The sequence below is a fragment of the Canis lupus genome, chromosome 35, assembly GCF_048164855.1.
Source record: "Canis lupus baileyi chromosome 35, mCanLup2.hap1, whole genome shotgun sequence".
Lineage (NCBI taxonomy): Eukaryota > Metazoa > Chordata > Mammalia > Carnivora > Canidae > Canis > Canis lupus.
In genome coordinates, this window is record NC_132872.1 from 26,382,143 (window position 1) to 26,387,050 (window position 4,908).

The 4,908-nt window shown below is 41.7% G+C and overlaps 1 long non-coding RNA gene across 1 annotated transcript; it reads right to left on the bottom strand.

The window, feature by feature from the left end:
- Positions 1 to 925: 925 nt before the first annotated feature.
- On the bottom strand, positions 926 to 4,424 carry LOC140625029 (uncharacterized). Its single transcript, XR_012024426.1, has 4 exons — positions 4,275 to 4,424; positions 3,695 to 3,736; positions 1,348 to 1,491; positions 926 to 1,184 (listed from the first exon to the last, which is right to left on the bottom strand). It is a non-coding gene; the product is annotated as an uncharacterized lncRNA (long non-coding RNA).
- Positions 4,425 to 4,908: the final 484 nt, after the last annotated feature.

Genomic DNA, 4,908 nt, shown 5'->3' on the forward strand with positions numbered 1-4,908 from the left:
TGATTTTCCTTGGAAACTCCAAACTGGAGGGAGATAGCATTTCTTCCCTCTATCTGCAAATCTATTATTTAAAAAATTCTGAAATTCCCTTAATACGTCCAAAGGATTCCCAGTGGGATGAAGTCAAAGTTGTTCTACCGGGCTTTGTGAGCTAATCATCAAATCATCTACACGCAGCTAGTTATAACAATTAAAACTACACGTTGTGTCAACAGTGTTCATGATAGGGGCATGTGTCTAAAGTGTCACTGAATGGCGTTTAGAATAAGCTTGTTTTCCTTCCTCTTTTAATGGTCCCACTATGCAAATATTTACTTGCCCACTTGGTAATCCCAAAGGTACATTAGAATTAACATGTCCAAATCTGAAATTAAAATCTTTCTCTATTCCATCCCCAAACCTGCTATTCTTCCAATATTCCCTGTCTCAGGGAACAGGGTCACCAAACAAATATTTGTACACACCATAAGTCAGGGACGTATTTGTAAAACTGACTTCTCCCTCAATTCCATTTTCTTGGCCATTGCCTCTAGATTTAATGTACTGAAGATGCCCTAAATCCAACTATCTCTTTCTATTTGTGCAGTTAATCCTAAAACCCATAATGCCTTCATCATAATACCTGGACTTATTAAATAACTTCCTAACTACCCTATCTGCATCTGCTAACACAGTCATCCAGTCCATTTTCCACACTAACATCAGGTTGATTTTTTTATAAAATGTACACCATTTCACCATCATCCCATACACACACACTCTTCCCACTTGACGTGTATAAATAACTTCTCATTCCACATAGAGTAATAACCAAAATTGGTAAGCCTAAACATCTATGTCCCAACACTGAGAAAAAAGACCCAGTAAATAATTACCCAGTAATAAGTATATAATTGAAGAGGTTTATTGCATTACATGTATATATTATTTACAGTAACCCCAACTGAACTTACAAATAACAGCCAGTATTTCAGTGGATCAACACAACAGAAGTTTAGTTCTCTATAAATATAGGCACATGTGCTTAACTGAACAAATATTTATTCCTTTTGATGATTCAGAGTCCAAGCTCTTTCCAACTTGTCACTCAAGCATTTTCCACACATGACTTCCTTCCAGGTTTATGTTTTCTTTTGGATCAAGCGAGAAGGAGAAAGTTCACAGGGGATTCCAAATGTGAGGTGCTTATGAGCCAGAAATGTAAATGATATACATCACTTTCAATGCTAAACTCAATCATATCACTATAGTCAATTGAAAAGGGAGGCTGTGTATGCAGAATGAAAAGGAAACAGATTTAGTTCATTTCTTCTACTGATTTTACTACAGTGTCTGATTCTTATTTACCTGTTTTACCCTCCTTCCCATGTAGACAGTGTTTTCAGCATCTTCCCAAGGGAAGCAAACCCAATTCCCATCTAGCCCGTATTCCAAGAAAAAGCCAGAATCTCAGTTGATACTCTATAGTCTCCAGCTGTAGCTGTTCTTTGTCTGGAAACCAAGAATTTTGTTTAGTATTTTGCCACATGTTACAATTACGCATGCCAATATACAATTTTTGTAGAATTTGTCTGTCATCCTGTGGAGAACATGAACTTTGCAAAGGTATCCAGAGTCTTTATCAACATAATATTGTCAATATAAACAAACACGCCTGCTATTCTACAAAAGTGTCACCCAAATAAATATTCCTTACATCCTTTTAATCCATTACATTCTCTTCTTAGTAAATTTTAGTCCAGTCAAAAGACTTACTCTTTTTGAGGGACCTAACCACTTATAAGAAGACCTCTATCCTTAATCTGATTTTCTGACTATGTCCAGATTGTCAAAGTTTGGCTAAGAAAAACTGGATATTGGATGAAAGTCTTTTCTCTTGTTTGGAAGCTGCCCCCATCCCCAGTATTTAGCCTGTCTCTATTCCAGGAAATCTCAGCTATGTGGCCAGCAAGCCTATCATTGTGTAGGCGTAAATATAGAGTGGGTCAGAAATATCTGGAGGTTTGGCAGTTGTCTTTGATAAGATGTCAGAAAGTATAGAATTTTATCCCAACCCCAATTTCTCTGTACGTTCTCCTCTCCTACATGCTCATTCCCACACGCATCTATGCCTCATCTGTCTGCTTTGAGTGAAAACAGGTGCTGGATGAGCTGATTGTTGGAAGATCAGTATGACTTCACTTGCTAACTTCACAGGATTTCCCACACTGTCATGGGCTTCTGCCTGACAAGCTTCAGGTTCCCTTTGGCTAGAGACTCTGGCCATGTTCTCTCACATCTGGTCTTCACAAATATGCCCCAGGCTTCACAAATATGAACTGAGGTATCACTGTTGGAATTGGGCTATTCTCATGAAAAAGTGACTCTAAAACATTCAGAGTCCAAGAATGGAATTTAATTGCTTGTCCCATGTCTTGCTACCTTCCATTTTCTGTCAGGAAGTCATGTACTTAGTCTGGAGGTGACCTGGGTCTATAATCCTAGTCAATGATTTGTTCAGCAATCCATGGAATAGGTATGGCACTATCCACTAAACCCTACATGTCAGAAAAGAAATTAATTTAAATATTTTTCATCTTTGTTTCTGACATGTTATATGAAAATATGGGAGTGAGGAGGTAGCGTGTGAGCTGTTGGAAGCAGAAAGAAGGTCCCTAAGACCTTCTGTCCTACTAATATCCTCACACTCTTAAGGATTGTTCATTTTTTCAGCTTTTGCAGCCAAAGTTGAGGCCTGTTGGAACTTATGATCTGGTCTCTCTTGAATGGAACAGGGCTTGGCCATCCTGAAAGGCTTTCTGCCTCTCTCAGCTCTCTTTGGTGTGGTAACCCCTTCAGGTCTCTATTATGCCATCTGTCTACATGCCCCAGCCCATCCTCTCCAGTCTTTTCAGGAGTGAGTCTCCTGGCCACTCTCAGACACTGCAGGAACTTCCAGGTGCTGGCCATGCAATGCAGTGATGGGGAGCAGACTCCAAAGCTAAACATGAAGGCTCTCCTGCCTGAACACTCTGCAGGGCCAAGTTCATTTTGATGTAGCCAGATGTGGAAGGAGAAGAGTGAGAAATAAACTTTTATTTCCAGTGTCCTAAATGGGAATTTAGGCAAAAAATTCATCTCTTCTAAGGCCACCTATGATAGGTAAAATAATTGCCAACAAATATAATAAACCTGTGAATATGGTAGGTTGCATGGAAAAGGGGAATTAATAACGTAGATAGAATTACAGTTGTTCATCAGCTGAGCTTAAAATAGGGAGATTATTCTGGATTACCTGGAAAGATCTGAGGCAATCACAACGGTCCTTAAAGTGGAAGAGGAGGCACAAGAGTCAGGGGCTAGGGAAACTGACTATAAAGGACAAGCACAAGAGATGCAACCCTGATGGCTTTAAAGGTCCAAGAAGGGCCCATGAGCCCAATGATAAAGGCAGCTTCTAGAAACAGGAAAAGGGAAGAAACAAAGTCTCACCCAAAGCTTCCAGAAAAGAATTCACCCGGATAACACCTTGATTTTGATCCAATGAGATTTATGTCGGACTTTTGCACTACAGAAGTAGTGTGTACATAAATATGTATTGTGTTAAGCCACTGTTCATGGTTATTTGTTAAAACAGAGGCAGAAAACGCACTATGGGAGGTAGGGCAAGATGGAAGAGCAGCGGAGCCCTAACCCCACCCCCCCATCCACTTACCCACATGACTCTCAAACCATCCTGAACACCTAGGAATTGGACCTGAGATGTAAACAGGGAATAGTTGGACGTTACAGAGAGAAAAGTTTTCATTTCTAACAAGGTAGGAAGGCAGAAATAAAGAAATAAAAGAAATGAAAGAAAGGAAAGAAAGAAGGAAGGAAGGAAGAGAAGAAAGGAAGGAAGAGAAGAAAGAAAGGAAGGAAGAACGGAAGGAAGGAAGGAAGGAAGGAAGGAAGGAAGGAAGGAAGGAAGAAAAAAAAAGAAAGAAAGAAAGAAAGAAAGAAAGAAAGAAAGAAAGAAAGAAGAAGAAGAAGAAGAAGAAGAAGAAGAAGAAGAAGAAGAAGAAGAAGAAAGGAAGGAAGGAAGGAAGGAAGGAAGAGAGAGAGAGAAAGAAAGAAAGAAAGAAAGAAAGAAAGAAAGAAAGAAGAAAGAAAGAGAAAGAAAGAAAGAATGAAAGAAAAGAAAAGAAAGAAAGAAAGAAAAAGTAAAAGACTAAAGTGGGGGAGGCTCGCAAGGCTCAGGGTAAAGGGAGCAGCGAGAGCCCCAGGCTGGAAGCGCAGCCCCCACCCGCCGGGACCTTCACAGTCTGCCGGAGCTTCCCGGAGGGAAGAGGGCTCCGCGGGGAAGTCGGCAGAGCCGGGATCGCAGGGAAGCCTCCAGGCCCCGGCGTCACTACAAGAGGAGCGGCCCCCGCACGGCCAACCGCAGACCTCGGGGGAGGGTTGGAGCACCGCGGCCCGGGCCTCGGGAGACGCCAGTGGCTCAGGCAGCATCTGAGGGGCCAGGCGCGTGGGAACAGGGGTCTCACGGGGTCAACAGCTCCCACTGTGCCCGGCACCGGTGGGGGCGGGGCAGCTCCCCTAGGTGCACACACCTGAGAGTCAGCACGGCATCCCCTCCCCCAGAGACCAGCTGGAAGGTCAGGGGAAGAGCGAGTCCTTGACCCAGAAGCACTGGAAAGCTACAGGACCAAGGGAAAGTCGAGGGAATATAGTATATAGAACTAGAGGGTCTCCCCCCCTTTTCTAAATTTTTTTCGTTTTTTCCATTACAACACGTTTTTATATCAGACTAAAAATTTCCAATATTTTATCTCTTTTCCCATCTTAACTACAATATTTTACCAGCACTTCATTTTTAAGTTTCTTCCTTTTTGACTTTCATATTTCTACAATTACGTCTTAGATATATTTTTCACTTCTAGATTCCCT